We start from the raw sequence: 6,834 nt of genomic DNA on the forward strand, positions 1-6,834 counted from the left end.
GTTGAGGAAGATGATTGAGAAAGATCCTTGGCTCGAGGTTGCTCAAATATGAAATTCTCAAGGCCATGTTGAGCTTCCTTTGAACATCGCGATTCAGCAAGGTTACGGCAATAATTCAACAAAACAGATGTGATGAAGGTATGTGAAGATGAATCAAAAAGAATCAATCCATTTGGTGAAGATTTGATGAAGTTTGGATCCAAAAAGTTTGATGAGTTCTTGAGAAATTGAGAGAAAATGGAGGGAAAGGTTGTTAGATTTCTTGAGACTTGTGATTGTGATTAACATTCTGTTATGATTAGCATCTTATACTTCACCTTAATCCAATGTACTAATCTCAATTAGCAAAAACTTGGAAGATTAGCATAATGTCATTTTTAAGTGCAAGGGCAAAAGTGACTTTCCACATTAATCCATATGACAGCAAGATGACAGCTCCAACAACCTCTATTGATATATGTGATGTGTTAGAAGTGGTCTCATGTCCAAATTCATTGTATTTCTCAATTTCACTATGCCATGCCCAAAATACACTTAAGTCCACTTGAATTTTGACTTTTTGCATTGACCAATTTGATGAATTTTGATCACACATCATGAAAGTACATGTGAAATGGAGTTTGCTCATAAAAGATCATCCATTTTGGACATTCCATGTGAAAGTTATGCCACTTTGATTATAAGCATTTTGGAAAATGAATGGACCATAACTTGTCAACCATACATGGGAATTTCAAGTTCTTGGACTTTTTGGAAAGGTGAGACCAAGATCTACAACTTTCATGTTGAACAAATTTTCATTTGAAGCTTTTTTGGACATGTAATTTTGTGGTGAAAAACTTTCCATTTTTGGAAACTTCCATTACAAGTCACTTTCTATTTTTGGCAATTTTTGTCCTGACTTTATTTTCTTCATTCTTGAGCTTTGACATGTCAAATGAAACTTATTTCAACATGAATGATGTATCCAACTCTTTCCCACCTCCAAATCCATAAAATCAAGCACAGTTGACCACAGTTGACTTTTTCAACTGATAGATGAATTTGGCAATGCACTGATCAGTCTGAGCCCCAATCTTCTGATGAAATGGCTCAAGGGTGAAACCCTAGCCTCCATAAGCTCAATATAATCATGTGATGATCCCCATATCCATTATAGACCCCATCTCCTTGCTATGCCCTGATTGGCCCAATGCTCTGATTAGGGTTGACCAGTGGTCAAAACCCTAATCTCAAGGAATATGCTCCAACACTTGATGATGACAAGACCATGATGATGATGATGTATCATTTCAATCAAGATGAAGACCAATCTCCTTGAGAACCACAAAACCCTAATTTGGACCTTCACATCCTCAGATGATTAATGACCAGTCCAATGAAACCCTAGCTTGCATCATTAACCTCTTCATCTCCTGATCAAGACTTATGAGGATGACTTGCACAATGTAACCACATGATATGCAATATGCAATGCCTAATGACCTAAAATGATATGCAATATGTTAAGCTAGTCCCAAGAGAGGAGGGCAAATTTTGAGGTGTTACAATACGATCTAACGTACGATCCATTCTGACTCCTCTTCAGATACAGCCTAACGTACGACTCATTCTGCAACTCCAATACGGTCTAACGTACGACCCATTTGGATCTTCAACCCAGATGCAATCTAACGTACGATCCATTCTGACCCCTTTTTCAGATACAGCCTAACGTACGGCTCATTCTGCAACCCAGATACGATCTGGCGTACGATCCATTCTGATCTTTCCTCCCCAGCGAAGTCACCCGCCTAATGAATAACTCATTCTGCAACTCAGATACGATCTAGCGTACGATCCATTCTGATCCTTTATCCCCAGCAGCGTATGATCCATTCTGATCTTTCATCATCAAACTTCCTGGATGGCATCTTTAAGCCCATCTCCCTCAGGAATTACTTCTGATTAACAAGTGCAAATTTTTGGGGCATTCTAGGGTTCAATAATCTTCCACCTCCAGACCACGAATGGCGTACATACCATTCTTAATCTCTCGGTTCAAGAATATTGAATAGGGGCAGCTGTCATACCCCAAAATTTGCCCGTTAATATTACAAGGCATTTCTAAGGCACTCCAACTTATTTTTCAAGGCATTGATCTCAAAAGAACAAGGACCCAGCACACAGATGACAAAATCTAGAAAATGGCCTAAACTGGTTTGCTCGCTAGGCGGGCATTTCCTTCGCCTAGCGAACCCTTCGCTACGCCACTCGCCTAGCGAAGCTTGCGAATACCAGAAAATTCTGGGCTTCATTCTAAGCCCATTAGGTCATAAAAAGAGCATTATAAATACCACAACTTCGGTCAGAAAAAGGGGAAAACGAAAAACGGAGGAGAAAGGCAAACACCCACAGAGAGAAAACCTTGGAGGCTAACCCAGAGAATTCAGAGCAACCCTAAAGGAAACCCTGAGGGAAACTCATCTACACCAAGGTTACCTCCGCCCAACTCAATCCGACTTGCCAATTCAAGGTTGCAATTCAATTGCAAATAGGTTTACATTACTATTACCGCTTTATGTTCTTAATTTGCATATGGAATTATGGTTGAATTTATAAAAATATCTTAAGTTTTGCATGTGAATTTAAGTGTGCCTGAATATCTTGAATGTTTAACCATGTAATCTCTGTATTGGATGCCGTAGGGTTTATAGCTTGCTGAAATCATACTGTTATCAAAACCAGAACCCGCGGCCTCGCTAGCACATCGCTAAGCGAGCATGTAGCGAGCATTCGCTAAGCCTTCGCTAGGCGAGGCAGGAGCGAACGTGACAGTCGCCGATTTTTCTGTTCTGTCCTATGCTTATCGGATCTGTTTTATTCTAACCATGTGTTATTTTGCCTGCCATCCCTATTACTGTTGTGATTTCTTTTGGTGGTGTAATTCTCGATTGCACCCTAATTTGGTATTCTGACCTGTTTGCTGAATTTTGTAAGGGTTCACATACTCCCGGAAAAGGTAGCTTGCTAGGTATTCCACTTTATTTGTGGGATACCCTTGTGGAGATTCATCCTAATTACCTAATTAATTTTAACGTGGACCTAATTACCTAATTGATTACAACTACCTAATTGATTGTAAAATGTTGCCTTTGAATATGCGATCTTGGACCTCTCTTTGTTGCCTTACGGTATTACGGTATTATGGTCATGTCCCGCGAATGTGGGGATACACTTAGCAAAGACCCTTCGGTTAAATCATCATGTCCCTATAAGATAAATCATAGTCCCTCGGATGTTGCCTGCAAATATACGATTTTGTCCCTCGGTGACCCGTCTTTGTAGCCTACGGTTAAATGATGATCGTCCCTTCGAATGCTAAGGTATCCTTACAAATGTTGCCTTCAAGGACCAATCAATGACCCTACGATGACCCTTTTACATCCAAAGGATAAAACTACTTACTTCCCAATAGTAAGTACAGTTTTACCCTCATAAGGATAGGAAATGCCCATAAAGACCTTGGGTAGGTATAACTCTTAATTGCTGACTCACAACCTAAAACATTTTTCATACTTTTCATACATCACCCTTTGCAAAACGTCTACTAGAAAATCGCCACTTGGTATACATTCATACTAGAATCATTGCCAAGTTATATTTTTCTAAACAGTTTTCAAAATTAAACGAGATAAACACTTTGTATACATTCGTACAAGGATCATTACAAAGTTAAACTCTCTTTTCAAAATATTTTTTAAGCAATTCACAAACATTTTTTTAGACAAACATAAGTGATCAAGCAATTAAGAGCCCATGGATAACCATGGATACAAAGGGTGCTAACACCTTCCCTTTGTATAATGTACCTCCCGAACCCAAAATCTAATTAAGGTCTTTCCTGTTCTTTTCCGCCTTTCCTTGTTGGATAAAAGAAAAGTCGGTGGCGACTCTTGCTAACCGCAACATTTGCTTTCTAAAGCAAAAACACACAAAGTCAGTTCATCGTATGACAGTGGGGATGAGAAAAGAATTCATTAATTAAATTTTTGTGTTTGACTAGACCTTCGGACTTGTGCCTACGTACGAACATAGAAATGAGGGATCAAAACCTCGTAGTTCGTGGTATCAATTTCAAAGTGAGTGAATTGCTTTTAACAAAAGTTTAAATTTTGTAAGAGGCACAAAGGGCCTAAAAGAGTTTGAATGAGTGTTATTTCTTTTTGTCTTTTGAAATTTTAAGTCATTATGATTAGATTCATTTACAAGTTTGAGTTAAGAAAAGATTTTGAAAATGCAATGACATAAGGCCAAAGTTTCTAATTTGCAGTAAAGAGTCTAAGTTAGAAAACACAACCAAAGAAGATTTGAAAAAAAGGGGAGAGATTTGAAATTTAAGAAGTGGGAGGAGATGAAGAGACTAATACTAAGCAAAAATTTAAAAGTTAAGATTTGAAACTATCTGACCAATAGGATGTAATCCAATAGACAAGAATGTCATATAGAAATCCACATTTCCTTTGGATTTTATAATCAAGCAATATCAATAAGCAAGTAGAAATATGAAGAGCATGGCATCAAATAAATATAGCAACATCCAAGCCAGCAACTTCATAGTCTTCTTCTTAATCTCCCCATGTATAAGATGACATACTCCGTGAATAGCTCAAAATAAGGCATTAGACACAGGTTCAAAGTGGCATTTGCATCAAGACCATGTAGCAGATGAACTCAAGTGGATCCCATACTTGATCAGATGAAATTTCAAATCACAAGAACTTGGTTTCAGAAATGTTGGCATTGGCCAAATCCTTTTGCATAGGGAATGTTGCCTAATTCTAAGTCCAAAGCTCGGATCAAATCCAACAGTCCACACAAACATTTTTTAGGGGTTTTTATTGTTTATTAGGTATGTTAACGTCCTAAGACCACAAGCACAAACAAGATACACAAACAAGTATATACAATCACAATATATGACTCAAGGGAGCAAATTGAAAATGACATTAATATAAACAAGTTAAATGATATGTAAAATGGCAAATGATAAATGGCTTGAATTTAAAGTGCATAAAGTAAATGACTTGAAATTAAAAGCAACAATAATAAAAGTTAGTCAAATGTTACTTGATTAGATGTTAGTGGAGTTTTGCTTTTCAATTGTTTAAGTCATCCTTTGGAGAACACTCAACCCTCTATTCACAAGCATGGGTCCTTGAACCAAGACATCTTCCAAAGGAATGAAAAAAGGCCAACTTTCCACACAATACCATGAAAGGGGGGAGACTTACAATCTCACTTACTAGAATTCTATGCCTTTGAGTCAAAATTTAACACTATGTTAAGTAATCGCAATTGGACTTATGTAGAAGTCACAACTATCTAAGGCCAGGCAATAGAAATTTTGGTGTCAATGCATGTTAGAGATATGGTATGATGGACCCTCCTCCTAAAACATACCACACACCAAATAAAATGATCAAAGGGTGGACCTAATCTCATCCATACTTGTATTGGTTCATCTAACACAAAGACATTGATGAACCAATTAACCTTAGGATATGGAGACTTCATTGGTCAATAAGATGATTAGGATAGAAAGGGATTGAAGATGAAGAGGGAGGGAAGGTGAGACAAACACAAATTGGTCATGGGAGGAATTTTATCAAATTAAAATCATTCATTCATTTTGGGAGATGAAATGTACATTTCATCAATTCCCTAAATCCAAGGATTTTAATCCAACAAAAGTCAAATCAACCTTGTCCTAGGCCCAAACACATAGTCAAACTTCACAAGTCAATAAAAATGGCTCAACATAATTTCTACTCAATTAAACAATTAAAAACCAAATTAAAATGCATTTAAATTAAATTATGTTTGATCGAAAACCAAAAACCTCTTCAAAACACCAAATAAATGGCCAATAGATTTATCATAGGTCAAACAAGGCCAAAAGACCTTGGAGAAAAAATTTCATTATTTTTTAATAGTCAGAAGTATTTTAAACAATTAAATCATGAAAAATATCAAAATTGATCCAAAAAATAGTTTTAATTCATAAAATAAAGATAAAAATATTTGAATTTTTTTGGTGAAAGTCCCATATTTTTTGGATCAATAATGAAATTAATATGAATTAATTAAAACTAAGCAATTAAATGAAATAAACAGAAATTCAAAAAATGAGAACCATCTGATCTCCCTCATTAATTGAGCTGGCATATCAGATGGTGAGAAACAAGCGGTCCACCATGCACCAGGTCAAGCGTGCTGCAACAATTATAATCAGAACCAAAGGCTGAGATTAAAATATTTTAAATGGATCATGTGGCTGAGATGTGTGACAATAAATCACCGGAGCCAGAGCTTCGGTCTTCTTCTCTAGTGGACCTAACCAAACTGGTCCACCATCAACCATCTCCAAAATGAAAAGGCAAGACATGGATTTAAATTAAAAAATGCTTAGGAGCTCAAATCTGGCCTCAATTTTGTCCAATTCCAAGTATATGAAAAGATACAGGGGTTGAATTTTGAGGATCATGAACTGAGTTACTTCGATTTGACCTCAAAAAAACTCAATCTTGTAGCCTACATTGGTAGGACTTCATCAAACCAACAATCAGTCAAAATGGATGAGTAATAAGGGAGAATCAAAGAAGAAAAGTTTCTGAAGTCTCACCTTCGAGGAGTTTCAGATTAGCTTGATCTTGCTTTCAGTTTGGCTTGGCTTGACTCTAGAAGCTTGCAAAATATGATTTGGATGGTTAAAAAGCTTGGACTCTTGGAGTTTCAATTCTAAAACAGAAGGAGAATTGAAACTCGATTTCTCAAGAAACCTTCAAGATTGTG

Source organism: Lathyrus oleraceus, chromosome 6 (genome assembly GCF_024323335.1).
Source record: "Lathyrus oleraceus cultivar Zhongwan6 chromosome 6, CAAS_Psat_ZW6_1.0, whole genome shotgun sequence".
Taxonomy (NCBI): domain Eukaryota; kingdom Viridiplantae; phylum Streptophyta; class Magnoliopsida; order Fabales; family Fabaceae; genus Lathyrus; species Lathyrus oleraceus.